This window comes from Armigeres subalbatus, chromosome 3 (genome assembly GCF_024139115.2).
Source record: "Armigeres subalbatus isolate Guangzhou_Male chromosome 3, GZ_Asu_2, whole genome shotgun sequence".
Lineage (NCBI taxonomy): Eukaryota > Metazoa > Arthropoda > Insecta > Diptera > Culicidae > Armigeres > Armigeres subalbatus.
Genome location: NC_085141.1, coordinates 280,220,508 through 280,247,225, shown reverse-complemented (window position 1 = coordinate 280,247,225; position 26,718 = coordinate 280,220,508). Strand labels below are relative to the sequence as shown.

General features: G+C 36.5%; 1 protein-coding gene across 5 annotated transcripts in view; it reads left to right on the top strand.

Moving 5' to 3' along the window:
• The window catches only part of LOC134224618 (Ig-like and fibronectin type-III domain-containing protein 1), a 704,696-nt gene that overhangs the window by 451,344 nt on the left and 226,634 nt on the right, over nucleotides 1-26,718 (top strand). For all 5 annotated transcript variants that reach the window (XM_062704044.1, XM_062704041.1, XM_062704040.1 and 2 more), the window contains one exon: nucleotides 21,097-21,139. The gene's annotated coding sequence lies outside the window, so the exon portion shown is untranslated. The remainder of the gene's footprint in view (nucleotides 1-21,096; nucleotides 21,140-26,718) is intronic.

Below are 26,718 nucleotides of genomic sequence, written 5' to 3'. Positions count from 1 at the left end.
TAAACTGATCCAAAATTATTTATCAGATCGCTCACTGCAGGTAAACTATCAGAATACTAAATCTGATAGATTACCTGTAAGGGCTAGTGTCCCCAAGGCAGCATACTGGGGCCCATATTGTATAACATTTTTACTTCTGACTTACCTGATTTACCACCAGGGTGTCAAAAATCTTTGTTTGCAGATGACACGGGCCTTTCAGCCAAAGGGCGAAGCCTTCGTGTCATTTGTAGTAGATTGCAAAACAGTTTGGATATTTTCTCCACTTACTTGCAAAAATGGAAAATTTCCCCGAATGCTTCCAAAACTCAGCTTATAATTTTCCCACATAAGCCGAGAGCTTCTTATTTGAAACCTTCTAGCAGACATATTGTCACTATGAATGGGGTTCCAATTAATTGGTCTAGCGAAGCTAAATATTTAGGACTTCTGCTAGATCAAAAATTAACTTTAAAAAATCACATTGAAGGCCTTCAAGCCAAATGTAACAAATATATTAAGTGTCTATATCCACTTATAAACAGAAAATCAAAACTTTGTCTTAAGAACAAACTTTTGATTTACAAACAAATTTTTAGACCTGCCATGTTGTATGCTGTGCCAATATGGACTAGTTGCTGCAATACCAGAAAGAAGGCACTCCAGAGGATTCAAAATAAAATTTTGAAAATGATTCTGAAGTTGCCTCCGTGGTATAGTACCAATGAACTTCATAGAATTTCTAATATTGAGACATTGCAACAAATGTCCAACAAAATAATTTCCAATTTTAGACAAAAATCGTTGCAATCTTCTATTGCAACGATTAACTCCTTGTACCCTTAGTATAAAATAGGTTAAGTTTAGTTTAAGTTGAAAACATTGTAATTCCTACATGGTTCAATTCAACCAGAGGAAAAATTCTAACTGCCAGAGGCAATACATTTCAATTGCTAATTGAATTGAATAATAACTAAAAAGTAACATAGCAAATAAGGATGATAGTGTTAAGAAAACACGGAACACCTAGTCTAAGAGATGAATGCATGTATTAGATAATTAGCAAATAAAATTAGTTAAAAAAAAAAAAAAAAAAAAAAAATTGCCTGTGGCGCAAAGCCGTTGGTACTAATTCATTAGTTCTATTCCAACAGCAATCCTAAAACACGGTAATTTAGTTAAAAAAAAACTGTTTGTGTGACGACTGTTTCTTTTTGTGTTTTAGTAAAAAAAAGGCTACTCAGTCTCCATTTAGTAAAACGAATACGTTATTTACCCCACGTTTCGTCACAGTATTTTCCCCCTAAGGAAGACACAAGCCCCGTGCCGAAACGTTGGACAAATGACATACTCGTTCTACCAAATGAAGACTGAACAGCCGTTTTTTTTTCTAAAATTAAAAATAAAACGGTTTACCCTTCAGAATTTGCACTCGAAGTTCTTCATAGTTGTTGCAAGGAAATTTGTTTGTCCTAATAATTCATTTGGCTGAAATGCCGTTATGCCAAAATGGTTGTTTGGAGGAATCATTTGGTAGAAATGGTCGTTAAGGAAGGAAGAGCCAGTTGGGGCGAATCTGTCCTTTCTGCCAAACAACCATTTCGGCCAAACGGCATTTTGCTTTTACGGCCAAATGAGTTATTCGGTGACTTTTTCTGCCAAAGGAACTTTTCGACCAAATTTTCAGGCGTATGACCCTTTCATCCAAATAACATTTTCGGCCATATAACTTAGGCCTAGGTGAGCATTGGCCAAATGGTTTGATTGCTTATATGTATAACATATTCAGCCAAACAACGGCTTGTGGTCTTCAGCCAAATGGCTTTCTGCCATTTTACGAAAAATTCTTTAGATTTCAATTCCTTAGGAATTTTCACTCAAAGTTCTTATCATTGACGGAGAGCCTTTCGAAATTTCTACGGGAATTGTATGGAAGTTTCTAGGAAATGGTATTTTCAAGAAACACTTTCTGAAGTTCAAACGTAATGTTGTGGGGATGACAGTCGGGAAATTTTACGAAAAATCACCTGAATAGAATGGCGAGCGAAGGTGATTCGCATCAGAAGCTAAACTTTCGCAAGACCCTGTTTCGTGCGGTCGGATATAAACCAATCAGTGCGATCGGAAAATAATTATTAATCTGTACGCGATTAAAGGTGTTTCGTATCGAACGCAAATGTTTCGCGACATCTGGGTGATTAGTTGGGGCTTGTATGGTCAGAAAGTAAACCAACACCTGCGTGATCGATCGTGGTGTTCGAGTGCGCGTTTGCTCATGTTTTCTATCAGACGCAGAACGATCGCGCGATCATCGAAATGCTTAGTTCTGCTTTGTGCGGGTGAGTAGCTTTTACTTAGACATAACTTTGTACAAAATAATTATTTAGTTGCTTACCAAGGAGAGTCCCCATAGATTTCCACCTAACTAGGCCGAAAAGGTAAATTAGCCGAAAGGGTCAATTAGCCAAAAGGGTCATTTGGCCGAATAGGTCATTAGGCCGAAAGGGTCATTTGGCCGAAAAGGTCATTTAGCCGTAGGGGTCGTTTGGCCGTTAAGGCCATTTGGCCGAATAAAACATTTGGACGAATCTTCTTCTTCTTCTTCTTCTTCTTCTTCTTCTTCTTCTCATTGGCATTACATCCCCCACACTGGGACAGAGCCGCCTCGCAGCTTAGTGTTCATTAAGCACTTCCACAGTTATTAACTGCGAGGTTTCTAAGCCAAATTACCATTTTTGCATTCGTATATCATGAGGCTAACACGATGATACTTTTATGCCCAGGGAAGTCGAAACAATTTCCAATCCGAAAATTGTCTAGACCGGCACCGGGAATCGAACCCAGCCACCCTCAGCATGGTCTTGCTTTGTAGCCGCGTGTCTTACCGCACGGCTAAGGAGGGCCCCACATTTGGACGAGTAGGTCATTTGAAAAGTGAGTCGTTTCACTACTCATTTCACGCTCCACTTTTTTTACAGTGAGAAGAGAGAAATTTGTGAGAAATTTATCACTTCTCGCTGTAAAAAGTGAGAAGCGCGAAGTGAGTAAGTGAGACGTCTCACTAGGCACTTCGCACTCCTAAGTTTTTACAATGAGAAGTGAGACGTCTCTCTTCTTATTCCTAATTTCTCACTTTTCAAATGTCCTATTCGGCCAAATGACCCTTTCGGCCAAACGACCCTTTCGGCCAATCGACCTTTTCGGCCAAACGACCATTTCGGCGTAATGACCTTTTCGGCCAAACAACCCTTTCGGTCTAATGATCCTTTCGGCCAAATGGCCCTTTCGGCCAAATGGCCCCTTCGGCCAAATGGCCCTTTCGGCCAAATGACCTTTTCGGCCAAATGACTATTTCGACCAAATGACCTTTTCGGCCAAATGACTATTTCGACCAAACAACCCTTTTGGCCAAACGACCCTTTCGGCCAAATAACTTTCGGCCGAATGGGTTTCGGCCAAACGCCCCTTCCCCATTCTCACTGAACATGCTTTGGGGTTTCTTTAATTCAAAACCAATAACGATGCCGTCCATGTCCTTACAGTCAATTAAGGAGAGGGGAGCAGAATTAGTTCGTCATTCATTGCTACAAGAGACCGAGGAATCCTCTGCATCTCCATAAGCGCACTGGAAAAGAATAGTCTGTTAGCTGGAAAGTAAATCTATTGGAAATCGCCTTGGTCAGCGACTAATTATTTCTTTTGAACGGCTCCATGTTCATAACGAAAACGCAATGTATGTCTAACGTATGTCACCGAAGACGAATTCGGTATCTTTACCATTTCGCGACAACCAAAACATGCACTGTACTGATTTTTTCGATGGCTACTGCAAACTACGGATGATCGCGCTTGTCTCGACCGGAGCAAAACGCAATGCAAGCGCACAACTCATCGAACACACCAAATAGATATTTTCGCAACGACTAAAATACGCACTGTACTTAAATCCGCAGTAATCATATTGACAAATATTTTTCTAGTCTATCTGGGCATCTTCTTCTCCTTCTTCTTCTTATTGGCATTACATCCCTAAACTGGGACAGAGCCGCCTCGCAGCTTAGTGTTCATTAAGCACTTCCACAGTTATTAACTGCGAGGTTTCTTAGCCAAGTTACCATTTTGCATTCGTATATCATGAGGCTAACACGATGATACCCAATGCCCAGGGAAGTCGAGGCAATTTCCAATCCGAAAATTGCCTAGACCGGCACCGGGAATCGAACCCAGCCACCCTCAGCATGGTCTTGCTTTGTAGCCGCGCGTCTTTCCGCACGGCTAAGGAGGGCCCCTATCAGACTGGGGCATCTATCAGACTGATTAAAAATCGACATAGTTTTCAGTCTGACTGGACAAATATTTGTTATCATGACAAATAGTGTACTGAATACTGTACTTGCTCGATGGCTACTGCAAACTATCAGCATGCGATTTCGATACCCAGGCTGCTGATAAAGTTTAGTTAGTTAGTGTAACCCGACCAGTTAGTCATAACAAAATTTAATCACAATTATATCAATATGTGTTACAAATAACAAAACTTGCAATAATTTTGTTATAAATTCTTTGCCAAAGATGGAGGAAAGAAAGTTTCATGATCGTCATAACATGATTATAACATAATGTGTTATGATTATTTCTACCGAAAAAAAATTGCCTACATTGTTGGTAGATAGGAATTGGAAAAAAACGAAGGTACCACCCGGGTAGAAGCCGTGATATGAATAACAAAATATGATATTAACTTGTTTGAAATAAGAGTAACAAGTAAAAATAACAAAAAATTGCACCGAAATATCATAAAAATATCATGTTTTGCTATTAACAAGAACAAACTAATAGCTCAAGATATTGATAAGTTCTTGTTAATGGCATAACCTGATATTTTTATGATATTTCGGTGCAAATATTTGTTATTTTCGCTTGTTATTTTTACTCTTATTTCAAACAAGTTAATATCATGTTTTGTTATCAATATCACGTTTTAATGTTAATGAGCCATTTTCGTCTACCCGGGCACCTACAGTATAACTCGAACCTACATTCAAAGTTAAGCCAGTTGGACAAAGTTAATTGCCTACATTATGGATAATCATCTTTTCAAGAACATAATTTGTTATAGTACAAGCTATTTTCACCACTTTTCATGTAACACAGCGAGTTATATTTTTGTTCAATAAATAACATATTTAGTAATGTTTTTGTTAAAACTAGAAGAGATTTTTTTACAATTTTTGTTATTTTAACTACTAATGGTACATGTTTTATAACAACCGCTGTTATGAAAAACTACTGTAACAGAATAACAAGGTGTGATATAAATCTGTTACTATCTACTGGTCGGGAACACCACGAATATCAATTCTCGCTTAACTTTTCAAAAGGTCCTAAGTAACATTTTTTTCATGAATTAATTTGAATAGCGCAATCAACAGAACAGCATGGAAGCTTTTGATTGCAGTACTCAAATTAATTCATGAAAAAAATGTTACTTAGGTCCTTTTGAAAATTTAAGCGAGAATTCTCGAACTTAAATATATGCAAATCACATATATCATAAGTAAATAAATAAATCACGACCATCTTCTTCTTCTGAACTAACTTCAATTTGAACGAGCTTTGCACAATTGTAATAAGAAATGAAATTGATTGAATGTTGAAAATAATAAAACCTATTCCAGTATCTGATTACTTCTTCATTGCCCATTTACTGTCACCTATGAATATTGATTCAAACGATTACCAATTTGATGCCGTGCGCCTTCATTCCGATTGTTCTTAGCTCTTCACAACAATCATTCAATCATTTTGTTGCATCTATCAACACCCATTAATCGAATCCACCACATCCAAGGAAAATTCCATCAACGCCTTTCGGTGTGACTTTTATGTATCAATTAGCATTAGCGCCTTGAGCGGCTCGGAGAGCTCACCGCACAAAGTCATTAACCATGGAGCCGACCACAACAGAACATGGTCCGTTCCAACCAACAACAGACAATGAAAGCACGGAAAATGCTTTTGCTTTTGTATTGGATACCTTCGATACGGTGTGCTCATGTTGTTACAAGCCAATCGCCTACCGCGTAGTCTTTGGCTCACTGCATCTCTCTATGGGATTTACTGCTTGTCCGACTCCAGCGTGCTTACCGCTAGCGGCGACGATATGGAGTACGGAAGCAGTACAAGCGGCGTGTTACATTGGCGCCCCGAAGCATTAATGAACAAACGATGTCCTCCTCAGAAACATCGTCAACCTAAACCGTACAGCACCGTGCTCCGATGGATTGAATGGAGATCAATCAGTGGCTATGTGTTGCATGTTTTTAAAGCATTGCGTGCTTTTCATTGGGCGGTACTATTTATGGATTGTTGATTTGTTAGCATATGTACCTCCGATCTGCGTTAGCTCCGTTGTGTTTGCAACTTGTAAACTTCTGATACGGGAAGCTATCTAAGACCGGTATCTGACAAACCCAATAAATTGCTTTACCAATCGAGAACCTACAAAAATCTCCACAAACGAACATCAAATTTTATCGCTAGGCATCGAACAATTGAGTTTCATTTCGGTTGTAAAGACGCACATGCTGATCGTGCCCAATGCAGTCATTATACATGAAACTTACATAAAAGTACCCAAGTCAAACGAAAGGAAATATTTTAATTAATAAATTAATTAAATTCTTCTAAGGCATATGTAAGTAGCTTCTATTCTGTGAGTATGACATCAAAAAAAATATGTTGACTTTGATATGTTTAGTGTTATGAAACCCAACTCTGTATAGACTTATTAGAACATAATGATATGGAATGCACCCGTGGAGAAAATGACCCAACACATAAAATCGCTCATAAGACCAATTGTATCCAAATTCCAATCGGATTACAGAAATCCTTATATTTACATGATTAAAATTTTGCAATGCAGCTTATATACTGAAAAAAATCAACACAAAAGTTATAATAAGACATTTTACACTATTCTCCTCAAACCAGCGCGTTCGCAAGCCCATACGCAGATTGAAGGCGTGAAGCGCCAACAAAGCAGTGGTCAACCGGTTGATTTGCCGGCCGAAATGTTTCCTTTGTTTGCAGCAACAAGTTTAGCGGCGAACCTACACACATATCTAGGAGCTATAATGAGATACTTGACATGCCTGACATGTAGGCGCCATGAATTGTAAATTGGTAACCAAACTGTACCCGCATGACTATACATTGCTTCGGTTGTTTCTATTGTTTCAATGTTAGCTTCAAAAGTTTATGAAACATATTATGTACCCGATTTGACATAAATACCCGTCGAGCAAATGGTCATTGCAATTGAAAACAGTAGCCACCAAAGCCGGAGGCTCGGCATTGAGCAACGTTATGCGAATGTGCAATTAGGCACAAGGTTGTTAAACATTAATTGAGCTATTTTTTACACAAGCATATCATCGCTATTGTCCAGTACAAAATCATGATTCAAAAAACAATTCTGGGGATTTCTCTAAAATGTTTTCTGAAGGACGATATTGATTTCGACCTTGTAAATAGGCGATTTTTTGCTGTTTTTGAATTTCGAGACATAATGCCGGAAATCTTATGAGGCAAAACGCTGCCAGATCTCAGGGAACAATTCACCACGCGTCGGTTAACCAGCATTCTAATGTGGACTGGACATGGCATGGAGGCGCGTAGTACATTGTAGGTTAGTCTAACTAGGACGTTCAGCCTCGCCAAAAAGATAGATATTTCCTCTAAAGTTTTTAATGGTAAAATCACGTAAAGAGGATCTACTAACACTGGTTCTGAACGATGCTGATCATGTTATTATTTTGGGAACCTTCATGATTGATCAACCGATAAAGCAGCCGATCAAAAAGATGTATGAAAGTGTTTTTATTAGCGGTTTCTTAAACAAATATCTTACATTTTAATTCTTGAGTTTTAATTCGCCATAATAATTGTTGCAATTGTTTACTTTGCTCGATAGGTAGACGGTTTTGCAGTTCATTCGGTAGGGATACGGCAGGTATTTCCGTCCATCGCCGTAGAGTTTAAAACCAACGGAGCAACGTCCAGTTGCTAGAACTCCACTATAGCAGAACGTTTCTGCTGAGCTTACGATTAGGTACTGATGAGTTTGGCTAAAAGGTTTTCGAGACTTTAAAGAAAAGACGAAAATGCCTGCCTTAACCCTACCGTACAAATTCATATTTTGGACGCTCAAGGTCTAAGGGAAGAGTTTTCCGTTTCTCTTTGAGAGAGAAAATCGAACGATTTAGCTCGCCAGAATAAAGCTGACAGTTTCGCTAAAATTATTTCATCATTTTCAGTTGAAAATTTCTTGAGAACTTTAAGTAATGGAAAACAAAAAGAACAGACAACAATGGGAAGAAATATATAACTCGTGCAGCGAATAGGCGAAAGAAAAACAGCAGCACCGACCAATCACGGACTGAGGAGATCAAAATAAACAGGAATATGGAAACATGAGCGTTTTCTGGAACAACATTGGCAAATATCATACAAGATATCACATTTAACTTTTCAAAACGACCTAAGAAACTTTTGTTCATAAATAAAATTCAATATTGCAATCATCATACCAATATGAAAGCTTTTGATTGCAGTACTCAAATTAACTATGAGAAAATGTAAATTAGGTTCTTTTGAAAAGTTACAAACCAGCAGGATTCGAAAGACGATCGTGTTGCTGGTTATTTGTCCAAATAAGACAAATAAGACAAATAAGACAAATAAGACAAATAAGCCAAATAAGACAAATAAGACAAATAAGACAAATAAGACAAATAAGACAAATAAGTCGAATAAGACAAATAAGACAAAAAGGACATATAAGACAAATAAGACAAATAGAACAAATAAGACAAATAAGACAAATAAGACAAATAAGACAAATAAGACAAATAAGACAAATAAGACAAATAAGACAAATAAGACAAATAAGATAAATTAGTCAAATAAGACAAATAAGACAAATAAGACAAATAAATCACATAAGACAAATAAGTCACATAAGACAAATGAGACGAATAAGACAAATAAGACGAATAAGACAAATAAGACAAATAAGACAAATAAAACAAATAAGACAAATAAGATAAACTAGACAAATAAGACAAATAAGACAAATAAAACAAATAAGACAAACACAACAAATATTTGAAGTAGGACAAATTCCTCCAGCAGTTCCTCTGTATGTTTTGTCAGGAATTCCTCCAGATATTCCTTCAGGAATTTCTCTGGAAATGCCTTCCAAAAATCTTCGCAAGGAAATCCTCCGGATGTTCCTCTAGGATTTCGTAAGGATTTTTCTCCAGGAATTCATCCGGATATTACTTCACGAATTTTTCCAGATATTTTTTTTTTCAGGAATTCTTCTGGATATTTTTTTAGCTATAACTCCGGATATTCCTCCAAGAATTCCATGAAATATTGGTCCAGGAAGTATTTCAAATATACCTCCAGGAATACCACCAGATATTTCTTCAAGAATTCGTCCGGAAATTTCTTCAGGAATTCCTCCTAATAAATCTTCAGCAGTTTTTCCAGATATTCCTCCAAGAAATCCTCTTCTAGTTCCATCAGGAAATCCTCCAGATATTCCTTCAGGAATTTCTCCGGATATTTCTCCAGGAAAATGGTTGGATATTATTCCACAAATTCCTTTGGATATTCCTCCAGGATTCCTAGAGAACTTGTGGAGAAATGTCCCGAGGCATTCCTAGAGGAATATCCGGAAGAAATTCAGTAGGAATATGTGAAGGAATTTCGAGTGAATATACGGAGGAACTCCTGGAGAAATATCTGGACGAATACCTTAAAGAATGTCCGGAAAAAAATATGTAGGAATATGTGGAGCCATTTCGAGTGAAATGTTCGAAGGAATTCCTGGGGGAATATTCAGAGGAATTCTTGAATAAATATCCGGACGAATTCCTTGAGGAATATGCGGAGGAATTCCTGGAAAAAATTCTGGAAGAATTCCTGGAGGAATATCTGAAGGAATTTCTGAAGAAATATCCGGACAAATATACGGAGGTATTCCTGGTGGAACATACAGAAGAATTCAAGGAGTAATACCTGGAGGAATATATGTAGAAATATCCGGAGGAATTCGGAAAGAAATATCAGAAAGAATCCTTGGTGGAATACCCGGAGAAATTTCTGGAAAAATATCGAAAAATATCCAGAGGGATTCCTGGTGGTATATTCGAAGAATTCCTAGAGGAATTATTGCAGGAATTCCTGGAGGAAAATCCGAAGAAATTCCTTGAGGAATATCCTAATGAAAATCTGCAGGGATAACAGAAAGAATTTCTGGACAAATATCCAAAGGAATTGACAAATACCCGGTGCAATATCCAGAAGAATTCCAGGTAGAATATCCAGACGAATTCCTGGAAGAATATTTGGAGAAATACCTGGAGGAATATCCAATTTTAATACAAGTTGATAGACTTCTGGTTACGCGTGTAGAGCTTAACCCATATCGACCTGAGTGAAGGAAAAAAAATCAAATCACTTCCATTTCGTCATTTTTTGTCGTATTGGCCTGGTTTTATCACTGTTCTGCTCGTACGGATCCCAGAATTCAGAATACATGTTGGGACTTGTGATGTGGTCCTCCTATCCGGAGTTATTCCGGTGGGTCACTGGGTCAGATGCAGTAAATTTGACCACAACTTCCTTTTTTGGCTCTATAAGTCCAACAAAATGTTGCTTTTTAGTCTCAATTCATATCATTTCGGTAGATTTGTATGTAGGGATTATGTCAGAACCAAAAATCATGGTGACACCTGTTCCAGAAATGGCCAACAACGGGGTTTCTTCGAACTGACCCTTCGGGAACCGGCCCAAAATGGACAGTTCAATATTTTTGCTCCATACTAGCAATATGGGTATCAAACTTCAGCATTTTGGAAGACGAGTGGAATTATGACATCCACATATGATATTGGCCACCCCGGGACCAGTTCCTAGGTTCTTAGGGAAGCCTCCGGGGATACCAAAATCGGCCAATTCCAAAATATCACAAACTTATGGGTATCAAACTTCAGCATTTTGAAAGACGAGTGGAATTGTGACATCCAGATATTATTCTGAGGAAATTGACCAAGCTGTTGTTCCGAGGCCCTTAGAGAAGCCTATGGGGGAATCACAATCGCCCTTTTCAGCATCTGCAAATCAAAATTATTTTATTGCATCGAAAGACTTCAGAGATGTGCTAAGAGTGGAGAATATCACCACAATCCTTACTAGATGTCATGATTCAACTTGTCTTGCGAAATGCTGATGTGTAATTCCCTTAATTCCCTAGTTTCTGTTTTTTAATGGCTGTTTTTGGTGCTTCCAGAGGCTTCCCCAAGTGCCTCGTAACTGACCCCAAGGTGGTCAATATCATATCTGAATGTCATACATTCCACTAGTCTTCCAAAATGCTGAAGTTTGATACCCATATTGCTAGTATAGAGCAAAAATATTGAACTGTCCATTTTGGGCCGGTTCCCGAAGGGTCAGTTCGAAGAAACCCCGTTGTTGGTCATTTCTGGAACAGGTGTCACCATGATTTGTGGTTCTGACATAATCCCTACATTAGGGTGGCTCAAATTAGTATGGGAAAAACTTTTTTCAATTTTTTTGATGGGCCGCCCTCTTATTCATTTCTATTTGATGCCCTGATGCTCTGGACAAAATTTCAGCCAAATCGGTCAACGTTTGGGCGGTGCTAAACTCGTTGGAAGTTTCTATGCAAAAATGTATGCAGAAACATCCAAAAACAGTATTTTGCAGTTGGACGGCACAATTTACGATCAAGAACCATGATACTCATTCAGTTCTTGAATAATTTAATACAGAATGTTATGCAGAAAACCGCGAGAAGATTAGAGTTTCCCCGGCTAAGTTATTAGCATTTCTCCGAAGTGGGGTTTGAGCAAATTTCGTTTCTTTTACCTTTGAAAAGAAATAAATTCACCCCTACACCACTCCAGTAAAAGGCTAATATCTTTGCCTAATAAACTCTAATCTTCTCGCGGTTTTCAGCATAATATTCTGTATTTAATTCTACAAGAACTGAATGAGTATCATGGTTCTTGATCGTAAATTGTGCCGTCCTACAGCAAATAACTGTTTTTGGATGTTTGTGCATACATTTTTCCATATAAACTTCCAACGAGTTTAGCACTGCCCAAACGTTGACCGATTTGGCTGAAATTTTGTCCAGAGCATCAGGGCATCAAATAGAACCGAATAAAAGGGCGGCCCATCAAAAAATTTGAAAAAGTGTTTTTTGAGCCACCCTACCCTACATACAAATCTACCGAAATGATATGAATTGAGACTAAAAAAGCAACATTTTGTTGGACGTATAGAGCCGAAAAAGGTAGTTGTGGTCAAATTTACTGCATCTGACCCAGTGACCCACCGGAATAACTCCGGATAGAAGGACCACATCACAAGTCCCAACATGTATACATGTATAATTCTGGGATCCGTAAGAGCATAACAGTGTTAAAACCAGGCCAATACGACAAAAAATTACGAAATGGCAGTGATTAGAATTTTTTTCCTTCACTCAGGCCGATACGGGTTAAGGCATTACTCCAGAGAAAGATCATGTGAAGTAAACCAAGAAGGACTATTTCGGTCCTGATCCATTGCAATGAAGCCTGTTTTTCATCATAGCAAAAAAATTGCACAACTTGATTTTCAAGCACTCAGTGTTTGAATCCAAAGGAGAATGAGAATATCTCTCACTTATCATGTCTGTATGCACTCTAGATAGGTAGCATACTGTGAGAGACGATTTTCGGTAGCTGTTACGATAATGAACTGATTGGGAAGGCTACAACCCATGATAAACTTCTTTCAATAAGTCCCAATTACGGGGGCCACCGGTTCTGATGATGCATTTCAACTTGTTTTACACAGATGTGCGAAAAAATATGGTCCTCAACATAAAATGAGAGAGAACAAAGCGATTCATCAAACTCCATTGGTGGGGCCGCCTATCCGAATCTGTTTTTTTTCCAACTTGTATACAAGTGCGATAGTTTTGTTTTCATGGCTTGTTATGATTCGTAGAGGTTTTCGCCTCTCTTTTAACGCTGTTTGTTAGCAACTGTGGTTGCAAAAAAAATCTTTTTTTATAACTAAATGTATATAATAACTATAATTTAACTACTTAGATTGTTAGATAACAGCTCATCATTGATAAGTGTAGTAATAATAGGAAATTTTCAAATGAAAAACATTTTAAAAGGCGAGAAAGCAGAGCGTTTATGAATAAAGATTCCAATGAATGATTAAATTGGTTATGCTCAGGATTGGAATTGTCACTCATATGAATAAAAACCTGCGAATAATCCAGTGTGATTTTTCATGTTCCTCTGTGAGGAAGTATTCTCACACAACATTTTTGTCCGGATAGAATGGCGGGTGATAAATTCGTGAACGCCGGCTCGCCGGATATTTTAATTTTACTTAAGGTGAAGCGTTGTGACACTCAAATTTATATGTGATTGTGTCATAAAAATCATCAACCATGGATTTGTAGTGGTGGAAACTTCCAATACCAATTCAGTAAGCATGCACGTGGGATTCATTTTTTGTTAACATCCGACAACAGTAAACATTGCATGCATTCGGAAGAAAATCAACCCAATTTAGACGCAGTATTAATCAATACAGTCTAAGTATGGGATTTACTGATAGAATTTGCCTGAAAAGCATCAGTTTTTCTTTGGTTTAGGTGAATATTTATGAATTATGTTTTCACGATGCTGGCTGCTTATGTTTACATCTCAAACCGTTGTTGCCAGCTACTCAAACGCACCAATAACAAGATCATTTTTTGCTCCGATTTTTCAGTTTTCACAATGCACTTCAAAACAGATATAATAAGATATTATTACTGCATCAATACATAATGCGTTAGGAAAAGATTGATTAATTTTATCGATATTTTACATGTTTCCGCTATGATTCCACAATAGTTCATATCGACATCACTGTCTGTTGCTGATCAATGATTGCTTGCATACGACGCTACCAACGACGTGCAGAGTGTTGAAACCGGCGAAGTCGTTGGCATGGTGCGTTACTGGGGGGAATTTTTTCACTTTGTTCACTTGCTTATATATCTTCCCTAAATTAGCGCTATGTGATAATATCATCATACCGCCACGTAGATTGAACTTCGAGCTAAGTCCAGATTTACTTTTTTAGTGAGAAGATGGTCAGATATGCAGTCAGTATATGAATTAAATTTATCGGTGCATATCGGGATGGGTGTGGTGGGTGATTGTTTGACTGTGTTGGTAAGCCGCAAGGCAGCCATTCTGAATTACATGTCAAGAAGCCTTAACAAATTTTCCTCCTCGTCGCCTCTCCAGATAAATTTTACAAGCATATTTACCAAAATTTAGAACCGCAACGGGATTCGAACCCAAAACAATTCTAAAACGTTTAGAGCGCCCACTATAACCACACCACCACATGAATTGATTGAAAGCGAAGAGAAAAACTGCAGTAATAAACCTTCTGCTTATCGTGGCGCATCATCAGATTCAATCAGTTTGGAGACGCAAAGTAAGCAGCATTTTATTATTAAGGATAACAATTTTTCGCTCATCGCTTGTACCGGAGTTTATCGCACTGTAATTTATCCGGATAAAATGGATTGTGGGGAGATCTGATGTCGCGTGTGTGTGTGAGTGAGAAATCCGAACCCTGGTTATGATTAAATCATTCAACTCTATGATTTAAGATTATGATATTATGATTAATGATTATTTCATTTTTGTCAATGATTACCGATCGCAATCAAAAGTTGACACAACATGTGTATGATTAATGATTAACGATCGATATGATTAATGATTATGAATAATCAAATTGAATGCACATATACCCGATTCTGTTTTTACACAGCCGTGTAAAAAAAAAATCCCATTCAAAAATTCTTGCAAAGTTGCCCCATTTTGCATGATTCGTCTAGAAATCATAAAACTTTTTTCACAAGGATTTTCAAATTTTTAACTGAAAACTTTTTTACACGGAACGCATGTCCCATGTAAAAAAAAGTGTGTAGTGATCATAATACAGCAAATACATATGATTGAATGATAGCAACAGCTGATTCTAAAACTAATAGAGCAATTTGAGTTATTAAAATTAATGATAAAATAATATATGATGAAGATATAGGGCCAGTGTTTCCCAATAAAGTTATTAATAAATGACCTGCAATTATATTTGCTGTTAATCGGACAGCTAAAGTACCTGGGCGAATTACATTTCTAATTGTTTCAATACATACTATAAAAGGTATTAAAATAGGAGGGGTTCCTTGAGGAACTAAATGAGCAAATATATGTTGTGTATTATTAATTCATCCATAAATTATAAAGCTTAATCATAGAGGTAAGGCAAGGTAGTGATCATGATCAATAATCAAATAATCTTTCTCTAAGGCAACCAAATTGGATTATTCAAAGGTATAAAATTTATATGATTATGATCAACATTGAACAAAAGCGATGTATGCAATGATTATGATAGATGATTATTGAATAAACTCAAAACAATTATGAATATGATTAGAAATAGCCTGACCATACGTACCGTATTTAACGGGACAGTCCGTTTTTAGACCTTATTGTGCTGTACCGTCGTAATCTAAAAATCCTCAAGTTGTCCCGTTTTTCGTTGATTCTTCCAAAGAGCCAACATATTATTCAAACAAGTTCATCATTTTAGGCAGGAATCTAAAATCAATAGCATGAAAAGTGATTTTTTTGTGTCTTTATTAGAGAAATTTGCAGCCCTTGGCTGGCTTATCTCTCAACAAAGAATGTGGACGAAACACATAAAAAAAGTGTGAGATGCCATATTATTAGTGTTGCTTTTAACAGAATGCTATCTATGCCGTTTTGCATTTTCCATTCACCGATTTCTCTTATGGTTTTTAACAGTTGGTGCTTTGGTGTTGGTGGTTAACAATAGGTACTTCTCCGAGATATTTTTTCATACATTTTCATTTCAATCGTTTTTTCCTGCATATTACGAAGGCATTAAAATTTGGCTAATTTCATCAGTGGATTGAACGGAATTAGTAACTTGGTAAGCAAGTATTTCCTGAAAATCAGGTCACGCAGGGACAGACATTCTAATTTTCAGATTAAGTTCATTTTCGATTATTCTTTTTGAATCTTCCGAAGTAGGAAATTCATTTTTTTTAAATCTGCTTTACCACATATTTTTCAATCATTTGATTCTTTTCGAAACATTAAGAATCATTCAAAGTCTTTCTGAATAATTCTGAATATTTCGAAATCATCCACTGTAAAAAAACGACGGCATGAAAATATAATTTAAAATTCAACTGAACAAAACCGCTTAAACTCGGTTTCAAACCAAGGGAAAATTTGGTCGGATTGAAGGCTAGATTTAAGGTCATCACGTACTTTAAAGCTAGTTTACACATCAGGAGCTTGTCTGCAAATTTTGCTCCCATGTGTGTGGACGGGATTTATTATGATATTTCATTATGAATAATTAGAAATACGACCCGATTTAAGATTCAATCCGGCGGAAATCTCCGAGGGTCCGAGTTTTCCTAAGGTGTGAGGTTACTTTAAGGCTCAAGACTCCATCACAATGTTTTGAAAATTGATGACTGTATCGCTTGTTTGTAATAGTGAGGCAATTGGTACGGAAAAGTGCAGCAGCGATAAATAAATTTTGTTTATAACTGTGGTGGGTAGAAGTGGGGCATTAAAAAAATGCCAGCTGATGCATAATGTTGCCAGACATGACGAAATGTTTGTTTTATATCATAACACATGTTCACGGTGTAGCGAATAAATGGGTATTTATCGGTTTAAAAAAAAATCACCACTTGGAATGTAACAGAAGCATACATCTTCTTCTTCTTCTTCTTATTGGCATTACATCCCACACTGGGACAGAGCCGCCTCGCAGCTTAGTGCTCATTAAGCACTTCCACAGTTATTAACTGCAAGGTTTGTAAGACAAGTTACCATTTTAGCATTAGTATATCATGAGGCTAGAAGTCGAGACAATTTTTAATCCGAAAATTGCCTAGACCGGCACCAGGAATCGAACCCAGCCACCATCAGCTTGGTCTTGCTTTGTAGCCGCGCGTCTTACCGCACGGCTAAGGAGGGCCCCTAACAGAAGCATACATGACAAGTTTAAATATTTATTCCTGGTATATTTGTTCAATCCAACAAACAGCAATGATTTTTTCCAATAAATAAATCTGGCAACGGTGAAGAGGTGATTATTTTCTTGTGTATGCACACTAGAGTAATTCAAATTTTGACTTTTCTGCCCCCGGATGCTTAAACGATTGCATTTCCCATTTTAATAATCCTCCTAAATTTTTAGTAAATTTGGATGTAATTTGACTGTGCACTAGGGTGTCCCAAAAAAAATCGATGTTCGAAAAGTCATGGTGCTCAACCCTAAAATGAAAGATATACCTGTCTGGATAATTTTTGTAGAACAAACCGAATTTCTAAAAAATCGTTTAGAGGTCGCGCCAGATCGATTTTTGAAAAATGAGATTTTTTAGGTCAAAAATCAAATATTGGGCCCTTTCACATTTTTTTTCATGGTCACCCATTCGTTTTATATTTTTATTTTTCTGTGGATCTTTGCCCATATTCTCCATGAATTAGTTTTAGTATTATACGTGTTTACAGTCAGAAGAACTTTTAAACATCGAAAAAAGCACATTTTTTACTAATTTTTTAAGTTATTTCATCCTCACACAAAAAATATTTTTTTCTCGTTCAGAAAAACCTACATACTAAGAAGAGCTATTTATAAGGAGTATTTTCATAAAAAAATATAAAAGAGATGTTGTTCTGGGGCTGAGATATTGCAGTTTTAGTAAATAGTCAAAAAGTGTACAAATTCGGTAGTTTTTCTTTACATGTTATAATTTCATCAAGATTGCACCAATATTTTATTTTAAATTAAGAACAATTCAAAAGCGAATAAATGGGAATATTTTCTATGTAACATAGCTTTTATTTCCGATGGAGTTGGTTACAGGATTTGGTCGGAGTATATGGATGGAGACAGTTATAAAATGATATCACATTCAACTATTAATATGTAGCAATATAGAAGTAATCAGGTTTACTATGATCTCTTTATAAGTTTTGGTTCAATCATAGGCTGCTTTTCACGGTATACAAAAACAAGGCAGGCTCAGCACGTATGTAAACATTCAGTTTGAACGTAAATATCTGTGGTCACTACTATCTTCGCACAAGCTGAACTGAAACGATGCTCTACGGTCTCAGCATGCTTACTTTTGTACTCTAACATGTGGCGATAAAATATGCGTCTCACTTGAAGTGTCATTTTTCCATTTTTACTTTACGTTTATTCCGTTTTTACTTTTCCAATATCTCAAATGAACTCATGGAAAAGCTGTCGAACTGGTACGACGAAAAAAAAATGTTTGACTGTCATATGACATATCAAAAGCATCACGGTATACAGACAACAAGGCAGGCTTGTAAGAAAAGTGACACGTCAAGAGTGACGCATATTTTAATACCACATGATAAAGTACAAAAGTAAGCATGCTGAGACCGTAGGGCATCGTCTCAGTTCAGCTTGTGCGAAAATAGTAGTGACGACACATGTTTACATTCAAACTAAATGTTTACATACGTGCTGAGCCTGCCTTGCCGTGAAAAGCATCCTATGATTGAATCAAAACTCATAAAGAGATCATAGTAAACCTGATTACTTTTACATTTATTAAAATATTAACTGTTGGATGTGATATCATTTCATAACTGGCTCCATTCATATACTCCGACCAAATCCTGTAATTCAGGTAACCAACTCCATCAGAAAGAAAGCTATGTTACCTAGAAAATATTCCCATTTATTTGCTTTTGAATTGTTTTTAATTCAAATTAAAATATTGGTGCAACTTGATGAAATTATAATATGTAAAGAAAAAGTACCGAATTTGTACACTTTTTGACTATTTACTAAAACTGCAATATCTCAGCCCCAGAACAACATTTCTTGGATATTTTTTATGAAAATACTCCTTATAAATAGCTCTTCGTAGTATGTAAGTTTTTCTGAACGAGAAAAATTTATTTTTTGTGTGAGGATGAAATAACTTCAAAAATTAGTCAAAAAAATGTGCTTTTTTCGATGTTTAAAAAGTTCTTCTGACTGTAAACACGTATAATACTAAAAACTAATTCATGGAGAATATGGGCAAAGATCCACCGAAAAATAAAAAAATATAAAACGAATGGGTGACCCTAAAAAAAATGTGAAAGGACCCAATATTTGATTTTTGACCTAAAAAAAGCTCATTTTTCAAAAATCGATCTGGCGCGACCTCTAAACGATTTTTTAGAAATTCGGTTTGTTCTACAAAAATTATCCAGACAGGTATATCTTTCATTTCAGGGTTGAGCACCATGACTTTTCGAACATCGATTTTTTTTGGGACACCCTACTGTGCACACGTTATTTGAAGTTTGTATGCAAATTACTGTGAAAGCTGACCCTTATGTGGAAGACCGTTCTGTGAGATGGCCCATGAACTATTTAAATATAATCAACACATTTAGTACACAAAATACTTCTCAAGCTGAAAGGCAGTTGTTGTTGCGAAGCGATTTCTCGTTTTGAAGCAAAGTTATGAAGAAAACAAAAATGCTCATTATTGATATTGATGTTATTCTTTTACGGGTTAAATCGAATTTACCACGATTCAGTATTTCTTTAATAACTTTTCTTGCGAGCATCAAATCGTTTCACAACAAAGACGGCCTGTTTCCTTGTAAAATTTCCTGTGTTGCCGATGTACTCATATGTTTTAGAGCTTGAAGGGAAGCGTTGGGGAACGGTTTTCCATGAAAGTTACTGTTTCATAGCAATTTTCATACGAACTTCTAGCCGCGCGTGCTCACTCAAATTACATCCAAATTAGCTAAAAATTTAGGAGGATTATTAATAAGGCAGAAGCAATCGTTGAAGCAATGGGGGGGGGGTCAAAAAAGTCAAAATTTGAATCACTCTAATGCACACCTTTGTTTGCGTGTTGGCTGGCGTATACGTTGCATTGTTCGGAAAAAAGTAGTTTTCAGCGTGTTTCCAACAATCCCTCAGTAATTGCTAGTTTGGATAAGTGAAAAATAAATATGTAAATGAAATGAATATGCAATGATGACGGTAAGGCGGCAAATAGCCTCAAAATATTGAATTTAGTTCAAAACTTTATTAGTATTAGTGCGGAATCTAATAAAATCATCGTCGTTGTCGGATTGATTACGGTTTATAGAGCCTTAAGCATGATTTAAATTAATTTCGATCAAAAAGGACTGTGAATTGATTAGATTTGACATTTATTCTCATGCGTCAACCATATTCATGGAAATTATTACTATTACATTTTATTATTGTTCTTACCTGGTTTAGATACTTTCGGCAGGGTACTTTGACTATTGTTTGTTATTTCCAATTGTTCAGAATTGGAAAAGTTTTTGATATTGGTCAATAATAATATCCTTAATGCATATCTAAGAGTAAATTCTACTTTTTTTGTCCAAATTCTTATTTTTTTCAAACATTGAGAGATGCGTAATTTTCTGTTCCTTTGTGTTTTTGTCCGAGTCCCTTTGAAGAGTGAAATATTTATAGGTAATTGAGTATTTTTCCCCAACTAACTTAATATAATAGAATGTTATTGTGATGAATGATTCACTCTAAAATATTTCTTATTTCTTATACGGAAAATGAAAATTAGCCCATAAATTTTGAAATTTCCACAGCTCTTCAATTTAATCTCAAGGTTTTTTGACATGTCCTGTTTTGCAAGCGCGTTTGTCCCGTTTTTTCACCGAGATGATATGGTCAGCCTTAGAGACTAATGATTAAATGTAAAATTCTATAGTAAACGATTAGTGATTAATGATTAAATATTATGTTTGTATGATATATTAATTTGTATTTCTTTTATAAAAACTGAAAACTATTAAACTTCATTTCTAAACTGTTGATCTAATACAATATGTTTTCTGTAATTTACAGGTTTTGAAAGCTCAACATATTTCCTCACTGCCAAAAGCCGATGGTAAGTACTTTTGTTCGATATTTTGTTTTCAATTTTAAAACTGAAAACCTTATGCTTTGGACGAAAAACTTTGCCATTTTTTCATACCCGGTTGAGATGCAGTTTGAAATTTCAATCAAGCGGAAGTGTATTGTTCTCATTTCTTCGAAGAAATAGAATTCTTTTAGCACCCAATCAGTGTGGCCTTGAATATGAATTGTTCTGCAGTTTGGAAATGACATATTTATTCGATAATGCCCCAATCATTCAGTGAATTGAACAGTTGAATATTATGATCAGTGAAGTCGCTTTTTACGCGGTTTGTTTTTGGCTATTTCTAACCTTTGGATTTATCAAAACACAAAAAAAGAAGAAAAATCAGGTAGTTTTTAAAAAGTTGGGGGATTGAGGCAGACCGAGAAATTGATTAACATCATCCACGTAAAAAGCGACCCAGTGTTCGTACATATTGGGAGAAAATCCTACCTCGCTAATCGACTTTCTCGGATTCGAACTTCATTCAACAAATCATTCCCTATCCGATCCGTCTACCTTCGAGCCGACAAACAATTTCGAACCGCCTGCCGGTAGGCAATTCATTTTTATCACAATCAAGCGTTAGCGTTGTTTATCGGTTTAGCTGAACTCGCAGTCGCTCTGAGTATAAGCTGCATCGTTCCGGGTTGGACCCCCGGTTCAATCGACTTACGAGTCGAGTGTGCGAGTGTGGTGGGCACGGGTAGCACCAGCTAACTCCTTCCCTCATACTAATCGATCCAATTAAGCTTCGGTTGTTTCCACCCAGTCCGACGATAATAGCGGTCGTCGTAGGCGAATAATGTGAACAAAACCTGAAAGCAGTTTAACAACAACAACTCACGTGCAGTCTGGGGCACCACTACTACTGCTCTGAACCTGCTCCACTTGGAGTCGTAAGGCAGCAGGAAACATAAGATAATTAAAAACCTCATCAGTCAGTCAGCCTGAGAATGATGGAGTCTATGGGGCTGGTTGGAGAAAATTCCCTCCACACATTTAATTGTTCTGAGTCGAAACCAGTGCAGTGGCATAGTGTGGTTACCGGGCGTGTGTGTGGTGTTGGATGGGATAAATTATCCGAGCAACACCAATAACCTGTTGATTGCGTAACCTAGTTGTGGGACTTTTTGTACTTAAATTGATTTGAGGTGCATCCCAGTCGGATTCCAGTCTTGTTTTTATTAGCACAAGAAACATATCCACAATAAAACAAAAAGAAAATATGTTGGAACATGGAAATTTAAATATTGCAAGATAAATTTACATTTCATCAAATCGAACAGCCGATTTTGGATATTAATATGACTTCTTTTATGCACACACATATACATCAACAGTTTATAAAAAAGTTCATTATTGGTGTGAAATGATAATTTTTCGTAGACAGAACAAAGATAAACAAAAAATGCCATTTTTTTATATACATTTCTTAATACACGCATTCTACACACGCAATAGTGGTTTTGTAAAATTATATCTTTTTATGCGTGAATTCACTTCTTCAACATGAGCAATTCAAATGCGTAAGGTCAATGATAGTTAACCATTCAATAGTTGAAGTTGGGCAAAATTAAAAACTATTTTGAATTTTATTTTATCAAATTCAAGTATTTTTGTTATGCTTAACATCAAACGGTTAGCCTCTGGGGCCTCTATCGGAAAGCATCTTTTTTTTATTCAAGTCACAACCCGTTTAGCACAGTATGAGTCAGCGAAATGCAAATTGCGACTTGTCAATCACCCACCCAGAGCAAGCGCAACTGTGCATAGCAGTTGCTCGCTGCAGTCGGTCTGAAATACTCAGCTAACAAGGTGGCTGGTGTTGGTTTTCCTGAAGCTGTGGCGCAGCAAAGCGATAACACAAAATGCAATCTACAGCCGTCCACTGCTGGAGCCGGATCGAATTAATCTGCATCGGGGAGAGCTGAGACTGTGACTCGATCAACCGCGCGGGAAGCACCGAACCGATGTGAGATGCCACCACCAAAGCAAAGATTTTAGATTTGAATTAGACACTCGTCATTTAAATAATATTTATTATTTAGTATATCAGTAACAAATTTATTACCACACCAAATTAGTTTGTTTTAGTTTTGGTTTTAGTTACTTTATTGTACGTAATAGTGCTATTTAATTCCAAATTTACCAGTAGCCAGTATGGATTAGTGTTCCACTAAGGGCACAGCTACCCTTCCTCGTCGGGTATCTTACCTATTAGGTGTAGTGCCGTAACGGGAATCTAATAGAGCTCGAATAATTTCCGCGAAGCATATGCACATTAGATATACGCATTATTGTATGCCAAACAAAAATATAAATTTGGATTTTTTAATATAATATTATTCAAATGAAGGGAAATTGTTACATGTGGTGGGCGAAAGAAAAAGCTACATTTTCACAACTTTACACTGTACTGGCGACTCGAATCATTTACATAACGTCCTTTCCGTTGGAAATATTTTCTCTACTTTCCGATTGTTCAGCCCTGGCCCGTTAGGTTGAAGGGAATTGACCAATATGGAGAAGCATGGTATTTCAAGTATAATCAGCAACCAAAAGTATGTGGACTAGGCGAAAAAAGTGTCAACATAAAATATGGTAAGATGAGAAAACCGAAATTATCCACATTTGGTTCAAACATTTTACATTTAAGTGAGGCAAAATACCCTAGTAGGGTAAACATACAATGCACTATGCACCTCCACACGCTGCTTATACCACTGCTGATTAGCCGTGGCCATAACCTGACCAATTAGCCATAACAAAATTATAAATAACATTATCTACAATAATTTTGTTGAAAGTTCTTAACTGTCTTAGATGAAGAAAAGAAAAATTCATAATCGTCATAACAAAATTATAACAAAATGTGAAATAATTATTTCGAATAGCAATATTTGTAACCAGGGTTTGCAGAAATCGAATGCGAGCAAGATACCATAAGTAATGATAATAAGTTTTTCCATACCCTGACCTTCAGTGGCCTTCAACGGCCAGATTGTTAGTTTCATGGTCGCAACCAATATTTATCAAATTTATAACTTATGTAAACACGTTGGTTAGAGCTCACACTAGTTTTACTTAAGAAACTAATCAATATAAACTAAATTCCTTTTCGTAGCTTTGTTTATCGTGGGACGAATATCGGAGCTATGAGATGAAGTCCAGGAGCAGTAACTCTATATCTCGCGCTGAGAATCATAGGGGCGTAACTGTATTGATGATTTCTCTAAATCGATTTTGTATTTTGTTATTAACTCAATTGTTTCAAAAGCTATAATCGTGATTGTTGATTCTGGTGCAAGATGGAATCAACCTTTATCACACCAAACAATAAAATCTTCGGAAAACTACCGCAATTCGCCACATTAATAAAAAGAAAACATCGACGAAGAGAAATCGATCAATGCAGTTACGCCCCTATGATTCTCAGCGGGAGACATATCAAGATAGGGACCAATTAGAATATAAAATAATTACAAAAAAATATTGTGTAAAAAATATACTGGAGTATCGTACTCAGAACCTCAAGATCCGCTGGCCTAAATGTTAGCAAAAAAACAAAATCGAATAGGCAGCCCCACAGAGAGTGATGAACCGCACAGCTGTGTGGAACAAGTTGAAATACATCATCAGAACCAGTGCGCCCCGCGTTTGGAGCTTTTTTAAATAAATTTATCGTGGGGTAAAGCCTTCCGAATCAGTTCTTTATCATAACAGCTTGCGAAAAAAGTGTCGTATATGTATATAGAGATGACATATGAGAGACTTTCAATAATTCAAGGTATTTTTATAACTTTTCATGTAACACGAAGTGTTATATTTTTGTTCAATAGAAAATAAATTTAGTAATAGTTTTGGTAAAACTAGAAGAACATTTGTTACAAATTTTGATATTTTCTCTGCCAATGGTATATGTTTCATAACAGCCTCTGCTATAAAAAAATACTGCAACAGATTAACATATTGTGATATAAATCTGTTACCATCTACTGGTCGGAACGCACAAGTTATGCTATTTGTAAGAAGTGATCACTATCATGTGCCATTAGTTTGTTTTTAACCATGATGATGATGATGATGATGATACTACCATCTATTGTAGCAAGGCACCTGCCGATAGCACTGGTCATATCTGACAAACGATTTGATCATGATTATACTATTGTATGTATTTCATCAAACTCCTGTATGAAGGGCCAAAAATGGGTGGGGTGGTTCCATAAGCAGAGACACTTATGCGAATCCACGGGATGGATAGAGAATCTCCTTCCAGAAGAAAGTTCGTACATACAATAATACAATCTAGCCCTCGTTCCCCAGATTGACCCAAAAGATGGGGAGAAGAGCCCGCCCTTTATCCACGACATTAGTTTGTTTTTAACCATAGCATATATTTAAATGATATTTCGGCGCAAATTTTATATGTTGTTGCTTTTTCTTTTATCTCTTATATCAATCAAATCCATAATATTTTTTTTTTGTATTCTGTTCATGGCTTCTGCCCGGGAATTGTTCCAATTTTGGCTTTGTGCCGTCTATCTCTTTCCGTCCTTCGAAAAATTGTAATTGTAGTAGCGCAACACTGAGATATACCACACTTATTCATAAAACACGGATTTGTGTAGTGGTTGATGACAATCTTTGTTTCACCTTAACTGCAAGAAACAGCTGCTATGGACAGTATGAGCTGAACCTGAATGCAATCATGAGTCTTTACTTTCAGCAATTCTACTGATCTTTCAATCTGTTATGGGCTTTTGCAAATTCCATACAAAGCTCTAGAAATACCCACGACGCTGCAAAGTTACAATAGTCAAACAATATAACAAAATTTAAAACCGTCTCAAGGACTGTATGTATATTTAGTTATTTTGCTGAATATTGATTGGCATATCACAGATAAGTTACATGGAGAATCTTCAATCCTCTAAACATTTTATTCTTACTTTCGGTGAGATTCAAATTGTAGTTTGATTGTGAAATGTTGCACCTTTTGTTTTCCTTAGGGCCTTATTCATGCTCGCTTAACTCTTGAACGGTGCTTACTCATACTATTAAACCTGGTTTAAGGTCTAAGTGGAGCTGGAGGCCTTAAGTAAGAAAGAGGCGCCCAGAAGAGACTTCGTCAAGGGCGCTTGGAATTCACGACTTTGCCTGCTACTTAAGTTATCAGTATAACGAATTCTTATTACGAACATTTAAACTCTAAGTCTAACGAATTCTTATTACGAACATTTAAACTCTAAGTCTGACGTACTAAAAATTGCGCTAAATACGACGCATTTTCCTTAAAAATAGGATTATCCAAAAATTGCTTTTCATTTTCTGTTGAACATTTCCAACATAACACGTTTTCTAGAAGAAAATTCAATACGTATTTGTTGACTCGGAATGGGGTTACATAAATATATAGGTAACAAAATTTAAAAACAGCTTCTACGATTTTTTTTTCAGCGACGCAGCCGAAATTTTGAGTAATTTGAAGTACGATATTAGTTTTAATTAGTTTAGAAATTCCGCGGAATCCGTTAAATTTCGTTAAAAGCTAGTTTTTCATG